This window comes from Polyodon spathula, chromosome 7 (assembly GCF_017654505.1).
Source record: "Polyodon spathula isolate WHYD16114869_AA chromosome 7, ASM1765450v1, whole genome shotgun sequence".
NCBI lineage: Eukaryota > Metazoa > Chordata > Actinopteri > Acipenseriformes > Polyodontidae > Polyodon > Polyodon spathula.
Genome location: NC_054540.1, coordinates 28206706 through 28224313, shown reverse-complemented (window position 1 = coordinate 28224313; position 17608 = coordinate 28206706).

Genomic DNA, 17608 nt, shown 5'->3' with positions numbered 1-17608 from the left:
GTACTATCTCTCAAAGTTCTCTGCAGAATTCAGAGACAGTGCTGGATCAACATTGCCTGTTGTTCACTCTTTGTTGTTTTATTAATTACTAATTAAGATTACTTTCCCCTTTATTGTAATTGCTTACATTGCTTTTACATCAAATAACCAATGTTTGCATTATCCACATTTTAATTGCCAACCAAAGCAAGCTTTAATTTTTGTTTGGCATTTTACAGAAGTCTTGTTTTGTGTCCAGCTAGTGGATCGTTCAGGTTGTGGAGAACCTTGCACCCACAAGACCACGCTAACAATGAGCCTTTACTCCTGGGAAAGAAGTTCACTGAAAGAGAAAATGACCACCAAACCTTGAGAGGTTGGATCGGTTGCTTCTGCGGGTTCGATGAAAAAGAGGAAGTGAGCTCCATGGAGTGACTATTTGTTTCTTCAGGAGACGGGACCACAAATGTCACTCGCTGGAAGGGCCTATTGGCAGCTCTGACATAAAATGCTCAGTAAATACCTGACCTGTGGCAGGCATATATCAAAGTATTGGTTGGTGGTCATCTTCTCTTTCAGGGAACCAAGGGTTAAATCCATAACCTAACGATTTCTTGTGTATTATCATAATGATTTTTAAATTTAGGACTAAATGATCTTTTTTATTTGTAAATTAGTTGATCCTTTTAAACTTAGTTTTTATAATAATGTAATAATTTACAGAAATAATTACACAGTCTAAATGATTTTGAGAATCCAGTAGTAAGTGACTTCATTTTCCTGTTACTGTGACTGTTGCATAGTTTCTATGGAAACCTACTTAGAGCCAACCATCCTGTTGCCATGGAAACATACCCAGAGCCTTTAACAGATGAAGGAAAATGAAAAGGCCTCCAAGGACAAGTGTGTTGTTCAGTCTTCTGTGGATAGATATACAGTCTATCCCACTTAAGTGAATATTGTTTAGATGTATATCCTGCCTAAGTTATACATTTCAAAATCCAAGACCATTACCAGTGCTGTTCATTAACATTACCCTGTTTAAGTGAAATATTGTAAGTGTATATTCCTGTTTTAATTTATAGGAGTGATATATTTTTATACAGCTAACTGAGCATGTGCAATGTGAATATTTGAGCACGGGCCAGGTGTCAGGACCATGAATTCTTTCAATACTTTCTCATACTAATATGATGTGCTAAAATGAACACAGCATTTGTTGAAGGCTTGCTGATAATGATTTCTGTTCAGTTTTTAAGTAGGCTAAAATTACATGTAGATATGTGACGAGACTATGAATGAATACAGTTTTCAGAATGACAACGGTAAATGGTCTGCGATGTACAGCACTTAAGTAACAATTATGTATGTCCAATTCATTCTTGAAAGTAAAAAGAGGTATTTTGTGAATGCACAGAGCTTACCATTTACTATACAGTTAAATAAAATACCTTATAAAATAACAACTGGCCTGAAGTAAGTGAAGCCTCAAGAAATCGAAAATACTTTACTGCAGCATAATGCATTTTGTTACCGGTACAGTAATATTTTATAATAAGAATTGGGATTACATCTCACCGCCCGCTTTAGTGTATACTGTACAAAAGTTTGTAAAAAATAGGTTATACACTTAAGCGGGTTAGACTATACTTTGCTGAGGTATTGGAGGCTTAAATATTATTTTCCAACAAAAGCCAGTTTAAAGCCAACTCATAACTTTGCTCAAGGATAATTGCCCGTCCATTGTTCATTACTTCTCATGAAGAGGAGAGGTCACCATACAGTCTAGGAGTATATGGATGTGCCCTGTCTGTCTTACATTGTTATATATTTCTGCCTGTATTATGTACTATGTATCATTCAACAATAACTTTTAACTCTTTGTCAGCGACAAGGGGTGCAAATGCACCCCATTGTGTTTAAAACAAATATATCGCATAACTCTTTGATCCCCGAATAGTCTTTGAATTAAAAGTTAATCAGCTACCTTTGTTTTGACAGCAAGCACATCCTTGTTCTACTCAGTGTGTGTGTGTGTGTGTGTGTGTGTGTCTGTGTGTAAATATATGAGCTCCCATCTATTGCACACAAACCTCAATTACATTCTTTTTTCAGTTTGATATTTTCCCACGTTCAAGATCAGCTGAGAGCTAGAGAGATTAATCTGGTTTATGGGGGCTTTTAGAAAAAGGAATTAAAACACTTTTTTTTTTTCATATTCTGTATTATAGATGAATCTGCTTCCTGCCTTTTTGTGTGTTTTTAAAGATGGAGAGCAATATCAGTAATGCAAGTGGGTTTCAACAGAGGATTCCAATAAGCTTTGAAGTGACTGTCAGCGTGTCGTGCAATTTGGACAAACCTTTATCTGGATTTCAATAGGAAAATGTGTCTTGTGGCTGAGTCCTGATAAAGCCCTGTGGATGAAACATGACAAAGCTAGTGTGGGGCACATCATATTAATGCAGTTTCGAAACTGCTTACAACCTTCCCCCACAACAGTGCTGAACCAAACTCAACTACTTCTACACTCCCACCAGCATTAGTAGCTTACCATCAGTCATACCTTCCTATAAACCTCTAAACAGAATCTGTATTTAAATACACCTACACCGTCACCCCCAAGTAAACAATTCTTATAAAACATGTTCATGTCATTTCATGAATCATGTTAGAATTTCTGAAGCAAAAACTGGAAACTTAATTTGAAAAAAAGAAAAAACAAATGTACAAATGTGCTACCTATTACTTACATAATGGCTTCGAGCAGACTCGGGACATCCTCTTCTCTCTGAATCACATTAACAGCTTCCTTGGAGAGCCTAAGCTGTTATCTTTGGAAACCAGAGAACTGGCTTACAGGTATGTGTGTTTTTCATGTCTCCGGTTAGCTGATACAGTGTCTCCCGTTAATTGCTTTTAGCAATAATGTGTTTGTACACTGACAATGTACGGTGAACCTGCTTTTTTTCCACAGTACAGTATAGCAGATAGCAGCAACAGACACACATTCATAATTAGAAGTGGTTGGAGTGAGAAGAAACTCATTTTTCATGAGTAAGCATCTGAAATTACACCAGTGTTTTCTATGCATTTTAATTTTTTTAACTTTTACACGATAACCTTCGGAGGGGGGGGGGTTAAGGTTTAACTTTATTTTTAATTGTTGAATGTATGCTTTATTCCGCTATCTGAACTTCTGCCATGTCAGGGTGGCATAAAAGCGTGCACAAACCCACCCCCCTAAAATGTAGGGGTATATGAAGTGATGCCCTGTGCAAACCTCAAAAAGTTCTAGTTTGAAAACTATTTCAAACCTACTACCATTAATTCATCAGTAATATTTTGTACTGTGAATAGTTCAGAAACCCAGTTGGTAACCATACCCAAATTGCCTCAACCCTTCCTTCTCCAGATCGAGTTGCAAAACTGCCATAATATACCTTTTTTTAAAGATAAAAACACAAAAAACTCTAAGTAATCCCTTGTTATTCTAGCTGCATAAAAATTTGCTTTAAAAGAACACCTTTTTGGCACCGCTAGCAATTCGTTCACAAAGGATACAGTGCTGTTTTGTAACCTGATAACTCATCATCATCATCATCAGACTTCAATTAAAATAGTTTATTCAATCTTTTCAAAACAATTTGTCATTGCGAGGGTGTCTTGAGGAACGCTGTTTGGCTTATTCAATCTTTCAATTTATCATTGCCTCATTGTGTATTCTGATTTCCATGAGTGCACACATCGGTACAAAATGGCATTTAATCAAACTGTTTCTATGGCAACAAAAAGTTGGAAATTGTTCGAGTTCTTGAAAAAAAATAAATAAATCTGACAAGTCACTGAGCAATTTGGTGTTTCCCGTTCTGGTGATATACATTCTATTAAATAATTTTGCAAACGTGCCACCAGTTCCTATATGGTCGGGACAGTCTCGATTTCCTAGCAAATGTCCCACGTCCCGATGCATAAGAAGAAAGTCCCAATATTTACACATAGAAAAAAAAAAATTCTGCACAGCATAGTTAGTGAAAACCACAAGCTGTGCAGCTGACACACCTGCTCATCACTAACTTACCGGTATACAAAGGTAAGAACGCTCAATGTTTACTGTCATGATGGTCATGTGCTGTTGAGTTGAAGGGATATATCTATTATTATATGATACAGTATTTTTTGCTCCTGTACATGTATTCATAATTAATCGAGAGATGCTGCTGCTGCATTTTTTAACATGTGTAGGAGTGCTGTGTTATTTTTTTTGACAGTTTATTAATGTTAGTTTGTCTGTTACTTTATTATTATAGTTTAATAATAAACTAAATAATCAACCTTGCTTTATCAAAAGCAATATGGAACATTGCTGACCTGCATGCCAGTGTGAAAGGGGTTTTAGTAGACTGTAAACACATCACTTGAATGCTATAGAATGCTCTTATCAAATTTAAAATAATACCTGAACCATTAATCTAAAAAGAAATTACTCAAATTCAAATGTATTTCTTTGACCTGAATAGAACCATTGAGATATACATCTCATTTTGAAGGGGTCCTGGCAAGAGAAGGCAGCAAGAAATAACATTATACAATCAATGGCAAATAGAAACAAATCATCACCAGTTTTGTGAAGCACCCTGGCTATTGTTACTGTATGCACAGTGTTTCCCAGCTCAGCCGTGGAAGACTGTAACTCCTTTAGAGTTGCCATAGGCCTCTTGGTGGCCTCCCTGACTAGTGCCCTTCTCGCCAGGATACTCAGTTTTTGAGGACGGCCTCTTCTAGACGGATTCACAGTTGTGCCATATTCTCTCCATTTCTTAATAATGGACTTTACTGTGCTCCGGAGGATATTCAATGTCTTGGAAATGTTCTTATATCCTACCCCTGATTGGTGCTTTTTCCGGATTTGCTTTGAATGTTCCTTCGTCTTCATGATGTAGTTTTTGTTAGGAAATGTACTAACCAACTGTGGGACCTCCCAGAGACAGGTGTATTTAACCTGAAATCAAGTGAAACACCTTAATTGCACACAGGTGGACTCCATTCAACTAATTATGTGACCTCTAAAGACAATTGGTTGCACCAGAGCTTATTTTATTTATTTATAAAAATAAGACTTTTAAATAAAATATGAAATGTAACACAATTGGTCCTGAACTCTGTAACATCAAATATAGTAATTCCACTCTCTACTTAAGGCATTTTCTTTTCCAGGTCATATGCGGATGTGTGCCTGGGGTGGAACAGGAGGCACCCAAGTCAAGCCACAGCAGAACTCTGCAGCCCCAGTTGCCCCACTCAGCTAATATATCAAAAAGTACCTCTGTCATGATCCTGCCTTTCTATAATATATATACAAGGAACAATGGGAGTTTTTCCTGTGTATAATAAAATGTAATGATGTCTTCTATGGGGGATGCTCAGAAATAGCAATGCTGCGTAATTAGATCCAAGCACAGTTCTGTATGAAAAACAGTGCTGTTAATTTAAAGAAAATGCCTTAAACGCTGATATAAGCAATCAAGCTATACTAGTAGTAACATAGTTTAGCCATTACTAGAAACACAGTATTAATTTAACACACTGCTTTTCAACCATTTGAAACATTACTTTTTTTTTTCTTTATCTCGACTGCAAGAATAACAGAATATGTAATTTATTCTTACTGTACAAGCTAATATGCATGCTTTTGGTACCAGACATATTTAATTAAAATATGATGATAGTAGCTTGCATCTAAACCAGTGTTTGACCATTGAGTAAAGAACATTTTAGAGAAGTTTCAATACATCAAACCTTGCAAAATATTAAACAGCCGTATAGAGGATCATATTGAACTACTTTGTACCACAGGCAATAAATATATTTTTTCTAGCTTGAAATAAGGTTATTTACATTAATGTGTTCTTTGTGATTGCAAGTTGTAAAGTTCATTATTGAAGGTAAAATGTAATCCTTGTTATGATGCTTGGTAAAATCAAAGTGTTTGGAAATTAAGGTTAAATAAATACAATAAAGTCTAGTTGTCTAAAGTCTTTATAAATACAATAAAGTCTTGGGTAGTCCAAGATTACTCTTAATAGTGGTCTGTGAAGTTGGGTATCAATGATGTGCAATAAACACTGGCCAAACACAATATATTTTGTTCTTCTTGGTTCTCCACAACATTATCCAGTTTTGGTATCAGATTTGAGTTGCTTATTATTCTTTCTAATGATGCATTAAGACTTCTTCCATAAGAAGTAAAAGTATTGTTTGATGTTCAGTCAGTTAGACTGGCTCTGCCTTTGGTGCAATGACTCACTTATTTGTTAAATTACCATTTCATTTGTTTATGGTTTGACTGCATATTTTCCCTTTAAATACATCCCTAATGATGTCAAGGGTTTTCATAATAATAAAATATTAAATTTTCTTTAAAATCTCACCTGCCATGCTTTTCATTCAGTATATAGGACTCAAATGCTCATATACACATTTTTCAAATTATGGCTCAATCCTAAAATTCTAGATGATGCTAATTCTTTGGCCAAAGCTGTAGGTTTAACATACTTTCAAGAAGTGTGTTACTGTTTCTTTTCTTAGGTAATTTCAGCTCATCCATTTCCAAGTAGCTGGCTGATCCCATTACTTAAACAATCCCAATCCATACCTGTACTACCCTCTGTGTAAATAAATCTCACCTAACCTCCTGCTGAGCCGGGTCATTTGTACTAGGAGGTCAGGGGATCACTATCAGCCTTAGTATCAGTGTGTAGTTTTTCACTGTGGAGATTTATTTGCATTATCTTTTTTGAAACAATTCATTTGAGGATAGCTCATTCATGTTTTTATGGCCTCAGTACACTTAGGAAGCCAGAATAATACAAACCCCAAGTCACTTAAGACTACCCTAGGTAAGGATAGAGCCTGACCCAATTTTCTTCCAATAATTTGTCTTTCACACTAACCACAAAGCAACTTTCACCCCTAGGGTTCAATGCCAGAATTTTAAAACCAGTAATAGATATGCTGTTTTGTTTCAAAAGAGTGTGTGGATGGACATTGTCAATTGGTTGGAGAATGTGGATTGCATGGTAGACAGATCACCACTCATGTTCAGACAGTATTTTTTAAAGCAAATGGAGTTTATAGCAGCCAGAGAGTGGACAATGCACAACATAACATGTGCTATAATGAGTGTGCAGGACCATTGTGCAATAGACTTTTATTAGTAACTCTGTTATAGCAAGTGGCCTTACAGTGAATAATGGTACTGAGGCATACATAAGCCACATATTGCATCTGCTATTAGAAAATGAATAGCAATCTCTGATCTTTGAGAAATCAAATATCACTTAAAAAAAAAAAAAAAAAACTATTAAGCTGAGTAACTACAGAGACTAGTAGGGTAAACAAGATGTGTACTGGATGGTTTTCCTAAAGTTTTAAGTATTGAATTATACAGTAATCCATTATTTACACTTTGGAGACCAACAGTGGATAATTATCACCTGCAACATTTAATGTGTTTTTTGTAAATGTTTTAATAATATAATGTTGTGCAGGATTAATACATTAAATAGAGCTTTAGAAATACTATTTAGGGGTCTGAGATACCAGTACTCAGTAATTCCCTTAAATATGTTTTTTGTCAGCCAGTATTAATTAAATTAAATTAAATTGTACTAAATTAAATTAAACAATAATTAATGAATGTGTTAATTTGACAACAAGAAAAGCTGACTTTTCCTCAGCTTTACAATTGAGTACCAATCAATGGCAATTAACTTTCGCAATGAGTGATTGTAAGCCGCTTGACAGTGAGTTTTCCTATTACCGGGGTGCTGATATATTTACTGCTACTTTGAGGCTGTAAACTGACAAAGAAAATGTTCAAAACTATCAAGACATGCCTTAAGAGCTACCGCTGTGTATACTTGATTCAAAGAAGCACAGGGACAAACAGTGAGATTTTACAAGACGCCGTCAAACACAGACCAATCAAAATCGAGAATATAAAGGAAAAAAGAGATTTAAGATGTGAAGTGATCCTAGTGCAAACACCCTGGCCTCAATTCTCTCTCCCAGGGAGACTTGGTCTATCCCCTTAATGCTGAAGTGCCAGACAAGTTTCTAGACTACAGCCCCTTTCACATTAACACCTCTACCTGGGTTCTGACTACCTACAGGAGGTCACAATCCCACGTAGTGTAAAACCATGTACTGGGTCATACCGAGGTTAATCTCAGGATGTGGATTGAGACTCTTTGACCCGGGTTAACCTCAGGATGTGGATTGACCCGCTTTGATCCAGGTTAACCTCAGGATGTGGATTGACCCGCTTTGACCCGGGTTGAGCAAGACAAAATGCATGATAGAGGACTAAATAACTAACAGCCATGCCTGCATGAAGGTTTCAATTCTGCAAGAAACATTTTTGTTTATTCTGTTTAGCCATATTTTTGTTGCTTGAGACACACCATGAGCCAGATTTTAGCAGGGATGAAGAAACATTTGCTCTAATCAACATTTGGGCCGACGGTTTAATCCAGAGAAGCTTGGATGGAAGCATCTGTAACAAGCTGCTTCTGAGGCATTGATACACGTGTTGTTTACTTGCGTCTGTCACCCAGGTCAACCCTATCAAAAGCAGTGTGAAATCGTGTAGTCAACCTAGGTAGGTTCTGACACAGGTAGAGCATGCCAGTGTGAAAGGGGCTTATGTCTAACTGTCATGGGGTTGTACTGTATATCTTGATTCATCAGTGAACAAAATATTTGCCCAATGACTGAGCTACCAATTCTTCTAATCAAGGCACTAATCAGAGATCTCTTTGGTGTTGTGAGATCAATTGAGGAGCCGTAGCTGGTCTTCTTGACCTCAAACTAGACTTGTGCAATCTGTTTCTTACAGTTTGGTCCTCAGTGCCATATTGTGCAGATATCGGTCATTATATGGTGTCGTTGACCTCCCACAATCTTGTCCAGGACCTTGCTGACGTGTCCATAATCTGGAAACCGGAGAAAGTGTCACACTGAATTGACCAGCCACATGTCTTCGTATATCCATAGATTCCAGCATTTGAAAAAGCTGTGACAGTGTGGACTTGAATTCTCGTATGCCACCACTTGGCATCAATAGAAGCCACAATTCCAAAACCAACAACAAACAATGTTATCACCTGAGGATCCACTTGATTAATGATCAAATCAGAATTCTAAATGAGAGCAGCCGGTGCAAAATGCATATTCAACAGCTGTCACAATTTTTTTTATGAATAAAAGTTCTACCTAGTGAATGCCATAACAACTTCTTTGACTATATGTTGATTGTGTTAATTTTGCTATTTTTATTGTTTACACCTTTAATTTTTTTGAGTAGTGTATATATACTGCATCATCTAACCCGTAGATCATACAAAGACGCTTAGTCACACCTCCACTGAAACAGACACATACCAAACAAAGTCAGATCTACATCAAAGAATGATGATTGCAAACTGGGGAATCCAAAACCAAACAAAGAAAAAGGGGTCCCTTGTGTGAGGACAAAGCATTTAGCATTTGTTGTATTTCTTTATTTTGTTTTGTGTGTGTGTATGTGTGTGTATTTCTTCACGTGCCTGTACCATTGTTTTTACAGTCACATGGTGTGTCCTGATCCACACCACCATAGGAGATATCATTGATGGTACGGCTACCTATAATTACAATTGTAAACACATTTCTTGTGTACTGTCAGTGGATACCCACAATCCCGCTTTCATACCAATGATCAGCTTTCATTTCACAGCTCTACACAACTCCTTGCACAGGTGTTGTTGATCTAATCAAGGAAGCACATTTGTATGTGATTTTATTTGTAATGCTCTGGCAGTGTGCCCTGCCCCTGTGTGTATTTTTGTGTTATATGTTGTATGTGGTGTGTATGTATCATTGCATTAAGTGTGGGTTATCATGGGTGATTTTAAATATATAGTTGTATTTAGGCACAGGGATTGCACAATCACTTCACGTGCAGATAAAGTGCGTATTAGTATGTGGGCGCGGGGATTGCACAAATTAGTTCAAGTGCTGGGATTCAAGTGAATGATTAATTAGTAATTAAATCCCAAAACAGCTGTATCTATAGATGCACAAATCCCTCACTCAGGGTTGGGTGTTTAGAGTGGAGAACTGGGGAGAGGAGGAGGTAGAACTTACAAAAGTAAAACAATTGCTTCTCGTGTTGACTTTCAGCCAGCGCGATGCTTGTTTATTTGTCCACTGTTTGTTTGTTTGTCTGTCTATTTATTTTTGCCAAAGTGCAGTTTTCTTTTGTGTGCAGTGTTTTGTTTTGTTAAATCTTTTTTTTTTATTTACAATAAAATGGCGCATCAGTGCATTTCACTCACCAGTCCTGTATGTTTACTTCATGGCCTGACGTCACCACCAGCCAGCCTATTCACATACACATATCTCCCCCTCTTCTAGGCAGGTGTCTAAAGGGGCGTGTGAAAGGGGCAGAGCATGGTGGTGTGCCCGGGTTTGCAGGCTTACAGGCTAGGCACCAAAACTGTGCTTCCTCCTTCAGGTTATGGGACTGGCTGTTCCTCTGGTTTCCCCTTCAGCTTCTTCTACTCATGTTCTCATTTCTTCCTCCCAAAAACACACACACACACAAAGAAAAAAAGTTTAAAAAAATAAATAAATAAATCATTCGCAGTACTGTTCCTGGCCTGCGTATTGAAGACGATGTATCCCACACTGACACCATATGTGAACAGGTTGGCTGGCGGTGACATCAGGCCAGGAAGTAAACATACAGGACTGGTGAGTGAAATGCGCTGTTGCACAGATTTATTGTAAATAAAAAAGATTTAACAAAACAAATCCTATAATAGTAATCCTATAAAAACACTTTGGTCTTCTTTACACATTACACATCTGATACCACTCCACTCCCAGACAAATCTTATGCATTGCAATGATAATGAAATACATATTTAAAATTACACACATATTTAATCCTTCTGACACTCGTATTAATGCACTTCAAGTTAAGAGGAAAATTTTCCAAAGCAAGGCCCTTCCTTTCTGTAATGTATCTCACTATATATGTTATATTATATACAGACATTCAGGATGAAAAACTGGTGTTTAACGTAGATTTCTGTTACACCTTTAAAGAAATTTAGAATATATATAATATATATATATATATATATATATAGATATATAGATATACACACACACACACACACACACACACACTTCTTTGTAAAATGTCACCCTCATTTAGAAACTTCTGTTAAAACCTGTAATTATTACAGCAGGGTTAATCTGTAAGATGTTGGCAGTGAAGATGGTTTTCTTAGCTGTAGAGGACACTTCAAAGTGTATACTCCAGTCATTACTTACTGTAATAACTACATTTCTGAAAGGAGAATATACTTCAAGGTCTCTTAATCAATGTTGTTTGTTTCTCAATTTTGTAACATTAACATGGAGTTTTCTCCTTTAAAAAAAAATAGGAGCTAATAGAAGTCAATACCAAAATAACCACAACTGCAAACCAAAATCAGTTTTCTTAAGTTCCTTAAGCAAGGCACATGTAAAATAAACTGGAGTACCAAGGATGAATATCATATTTAATACATAGTTTAACAAATTCTGAATGGCTTTTCTTTTTTTTAGATCTTGGTTTTCTTGCTCTGGGGTCCAATAATTTTATGATGTCAAGCAGTTCATGTATTATGGATAGTGGTTAGTGCCTAATATCTATTTCTGCTCCAGTTTCTTGGGTCAACATGAGAGGAATACATCTCAGCCCGTCAGGAGACAGTGGTGTCAGAAATGCTGTGGGGGAGATAAAGTAGAACGACCCTCGCCACCTTGAGCTCCAACAGCAAGGGGAATCTAATAATAAAAAACAGGGCAGCTCCCGGACGCACATCCTATTATTTCAGGGAAACAGCCAACCAGGCAAACAAGAAAGAAAAGTGAAGCAAATTTTGAGGAAAGAAATCATCCAGAAGCATTTAAAGATAAGTGACTAACTGGCTATATTTTCAATGAATGTATTAAGTATTGTAAGCGAGAGCTATTGGTTCTGCCACATAAGGTATGATACTCTCTATTGTTCATATAACACCATAGGGAATTATCTTCAAAGCTGCTAACGAGCCATTAATGAGGTTGCAAAACTCAAAACAAATCAAATGACATTTCTGCATTAAAAAATTTAAAGTAGATTTTTACTTTTGATATTTTCGAAGTTGTGCCACACAAGTTTTCTTTTTTTAAATTATTTCATATGTATGTCTTGGTTTGTATTGCTAAACCCACAATGGCAATTTGTACCTTGTTTATTATGATGCAGATATTAAAACTAATGATGGGTATTTCAAAATAGTCTGAATTCCAGGTGTGCATCTAGCCTTCTAGATGTAGTCGAATAGAGATAAAAATGCTTTGGTGTAAAGGGGAAAGTACATTCCATTCCTATTTTTAATCTCTTAAGTTATTTAAATGTCTCAACCCAAAGAATTCCACTGTGAAAGTCACACATAAACAACATTAGTATAGTTTGTTATTCTAAAAGTACTGAAAACTGTAAAGTATGTCATATCAATGCATAAATATAGGAATACATCACAATACGTCTTGATCTAGGAATGTCAGGGTTCTAAATGCTGTAACGGGGGTTTGTTACATGTGTGGGTTGTCAATGAACAATACTGAGGCAGACACAGAGCATTGGATGTTGATATGCCGCACAGGCACACAGATTTAATATCAACACAAGTGCTGACACTAGGGCACTAGAAATAGTTGCCCTAGTGTCACATTTAATAAAGAAAACAAAACAAAAAAAGCTAAAAATAAAAATTTTGCCACAAAAATGACGAGTGCTAGTCCCACTAAAAGTAATATCCCACTCCAGGAACCTACTACTCTATGCAAACCCTCTCTATACACTGTTTGGGATCAAGATCCTCCAAACTGACATACTTATGTGCTCCTGGAGTCTCGGCATTTTCACGACGGCTCCTGTCTCTTCAAACAGCCTTTTCACACGTCCTCGGCTGAGCAGTGCCTTCACGAGCACCGTCTTGGAGAGGAAGGGTTTCGTGTAGTAGTTCCTGCAGAGCGGATGCTCTCCCCTTCAATGTAAACAAACACAAGCTTTCTCTTTGCAACTGTCTGTATAGCAATGAGTGGGATGTCACTGGACCTGCTGAGACAAGGCAGGATAGGCACAGAGCAGTTAGCTGCCATGATGCGCAGTTGGAAGAACCAGTCTGAGCTCCGGTCTTCCTGTCCATGCTGGCTGGGTCCCCTTTCACCCTTTCTCGGGCACTTTGAGATGGCGCCAAAGACGACCATGGACCCAATCCCAAACAAAAGAGGAACCAGCCAGAGGTATGGCACCGACCCTGTCTCTGGTTCTTGGGTGCATGTGTGCCTTATGGAAGCAGCTGGGATGCGCATCAGGAGACGCATTGCTAAGGAATCGCACTGGATGTGTGCAGTGTAACAAACTGTACATCAGAGAAACAAAATAGTGTTTAACTGATCACTTTGTGGAATATCTAATAAGTATAAGAATTAACACCTCTACATCTCCTGTTGCCTGACATTTTAACACAAATGACCACACTGCAAAAGACAATACAATTTGTGATATAAGTCACTGCTCAGCCAGGAAGCAAAAATAATTCATTTTCAAAATAGTCACTTTGGAACTTCTCGGAATTAACATTCTATTCTGAAGTCATCATGTCATCATCCTTTGGAACTTTTCTTTTGAAAGACAACTTGTTTATAACAACTGCTTGTTTATGCACTGCTTTTTCCATCCAGCTGAAGAGGGACTTGTAGTCCGAAATGTCCTGATATAATAGATTTTTGATCAAGTATTCACATTTTTGTGTACTTACATTGCATTTTTCTTCTTAATTTTGCACCTTGTGGTACAGAGCAGCTTTCCTTTTTAAAAAAGTGTATATATATATATATATATATATATATATATATATATATATGCCAAATTTTGCATTATTTTGAGATGTGTTTTGATGTTTTTATACTATTTTGATGTCTACAAAGTACATCTTGTTTATAATACCGAAAGTTTATATTTAAACCATGGTGATGAATAAGTTTATAATAACTTAAGTAATCACACCGAAACAATTCAATGAAACACTGATGATCTTGAAATAATGTAAAATTTGGCACAACACCAGCAACACTTTACGGACAGCCAATATGCCAAACTTAATGCAGCTGCAAATAGCATTCCCCAACTAATATGATTCATATTCAGGCACGTTTAGTATAAAATAAATGTTGGGATTTTAAGCCTAAAAAAGTTAATGTAGTTTTAAGAAAGATAGATATATGACATCTGTGGGAAAAAATGCAAAAAAACTGCAGACATTTTAAATAGATATCTGCAGAGTGTTCTGAAAAGTGTCTTATGTGTTTAGCATTTGTATTAATAATGGTATGCATACTCATATCAAACAATTTATGGGTTAAGTCCTTTCAGTATAATATATTATTATTATTATTTGTTTATTTAGCAGACGCCTTTATCCTAGGCAACTTACAGAGACTAGGGTGTGTGAACTATACATCATCTGCAGAATCAATTACAACAACTTCTCACCCAAAAGATGCAGCACAAGGAGATTAAGTGGCTTGCTCAAGGTCACACAGTGAGTCTGTGAGTGAGCCAAGATTTGAACCGGGGACCCCCTGGTTACAAGCCCTTTTCTTTAACCAATGGACCATACAGCAAGCATTTTCTTCAGTAATATCTTTAAAAACTGTCAAACAACTAAATTCCATATTTCAGATCACTAGCAGTGTTTATGCTAATTATTATGACAATGTAGCTGCAGAATATGGCGAATCTGAGCAAGTTCTGCGATTTCAGAATTCCGTGGGAGCCTGCAAGTTCTGCGATTTCAGAATTCCGTGGGAGCCTGCAAGTTCTGCGATTTCAGAATTCCGTGGGAGCCTGCAAGTTCTGCGATTTCAGAGTTCCGTGGGAGCCTGCAAGTTCTGCGATATCAGAATTCCGTGGGAGCCTGCAAGTTCTGCGATTTCAGAATTCCGTGGGAGCCTGCAAGTTCTGCGATTTCAGAATTCCGTGGGAGCCTGCAAGTTCTGCGATATCAGAATTCCGTGGGAGCCTGCAAGTTCTGCGATATCAGAATTCCGTGGGAGCCTGCAAGTTCTGCGATTTCAGAATTCCGTGGGAGCCTGCAAGTTCTGCGATATCAGAATTCCGTGGGAGCCTGCAAGTTCTGCGATTTCAGAATTCCGTGGGAGCCTGCAAGTTCTGCGATTTCAGAATTCCGTGGGAGCCTGCAAGTTCTGCGATTTCAGAATTCCGTGGGAGCCTGCAAGTTCTGCGATTTCAGAATTCCGTGGGAGCCTGCAAGTTCTGCGATATCAGAATTCCGTGGGAGCCTGCAAGTTCTGCGATTTCAGAATTCCGTGGGAGCCTGCAAGTTCTGCGATTTCAGAATTCCGTGGGAGCCTGCAAGTTCTGCGATTTCAGAATTCCGTGGGAGCCTGCAAGTTCTGCAATTTCAGAGGAATTTTATTATCCGCAGATTTAGAGCGCCTCTAATAATTACTAATGATTCCTGCCATTACATGGTAACTGCTGATGGAATAACTGTGTATTTACATATAAACAGCCTGAAGAATACTTAACATTCAAGAGCAGGAACCACTGGTATTTAAGTTATTACAATGTTATTATATATATAGTATTTCTATGTGCACATTTGTGCATGTAAAACACAGCAGTGCAAGACAATATAATGATAGGTACCCTGATTGTAAAGCCAACATTTCAGTTGCAGAGCACAATATATATAGTGTACTAAACACAATTTAATTAGGGCCATACCTCATTCAGAATCATGTCCATCTCCGAACATTCATATTCAGATATCCATTCAAAATTCAAGTGTTCACCTCCTATCTACACCCTCAATATGAATAATACGAGGATACAGAGGAGTAATGCAACACTCATATTGTTATGGTTCTAAAGTCTATAAAACAGTACTATAAATGGAAAAAGGCTAAATTGAAGTTACCATTGAAATCGTAACTGTAGCAAAAACACAGATTTAAATGTCCAGGAAAATCTGGGAGATCATTCAGTCTCCTTTGGCTTGAACAAAAAACCTGTGCTTTGTTTAAAACTAAAATGTTCGCAGTAAAACTGACCATACATGCTTTGAAATCTGCCTCACCTTTCTCAATACATTTGATGGTACAGTAATTTTACCTTCTCCATGACCAGAAGACATTGCATTGCACACATGATTGAGTGACTGCATACTTCCGGTTGAAAGTGGGGATTCGGTCAGTTCTTAACTTTGGTGTTCGTAACTCTGGGCTTCTACTGTATCTGAATATTATTTTATTTGAAAAATGTTATTTAGCCATTCTATGTCATTATATGTAACACTGTATTGAAGTTGAGAAATGTTGAAAAAGTAAGAACAGATTGTGACGGCCTTAATTTACCACACTGAATTAACTACAAAACAAAGGATACCAATATTGTGTATTTCAGGTAAAAACAGTACATAAAGTAGACATCACATTTCTATTCATACTCCATTCCATTGTCATGTCTTCGCAAACAAACTGGCCACAGGCACATTTTCATCAAGTAATAATACTACTTTTTAACTTCATTAAACACTTAAAGTAAATGTGGAAAAGTGGGCATTGTACATGAAAAAAAGCAATACAACAATATTTACTCACTTTTTTCTTTCTCTGATTGCATTCCACATTAAAAAAATTAGGATCGCAACATGAAAGCAAAAACAACCCCTCCCCCACAATTAATTGATCAAATAGTTGGGCCAGTGTTACAAAATGTGAAGCATTTTGGAGTGATGTATCTGTAATATAATGCAGACAGAAATGGACCCTGAAACATTTGCTTCCCAGATCTGAAGCAGAACCTGCAACTTTATGTAGAGATCACTAATTGGTACATTGTGTTGTGTGCACATGCTAATCTGGACTCTCTTTCAGAAGCTGATGTTTTTTGATAGCCAGATTAAATTGTGGACCAAGAGCGGATGTGTGGATCTGCTGGTTTTTGTATGTAGAAATCTCACACAGACAGAGCTATTTTTCCATTTTAGAAACTGACGCACATATTCTGTCAAGGTTGTAAATTGGTGCAAGGCAAAACACAATGTGATATGTATTTGTGCAATTTCTGGTGGACACAGACATGGTTTTTTTTGTTCATTCTGACATTCGGACACTTATCTCAGCACTGGAAAACGTGGTGTAGGCCAGCATCTCAAAGTGTGTAGTCATTTATATAACCAAAACTCAAAACACTGTGTCAGAGTGTGTCAGAGTGCCCCGCCCCTGTGTGTATTTTATATTTTTATGTGGGGTGTTACTGTTTGTATGTAAGTATTGGTGCACAAGGTATAGTGTGGGTTATGTAGCACAGGGGATTTAATATATATATATATATATATATATATATATATATATATATATATATATATATATATATATATATATATATGTATTTAGGCACAGGGATTGCACAATCACTTCACATGCAAATTCAAGTGGGTATTCGGATGTGGGC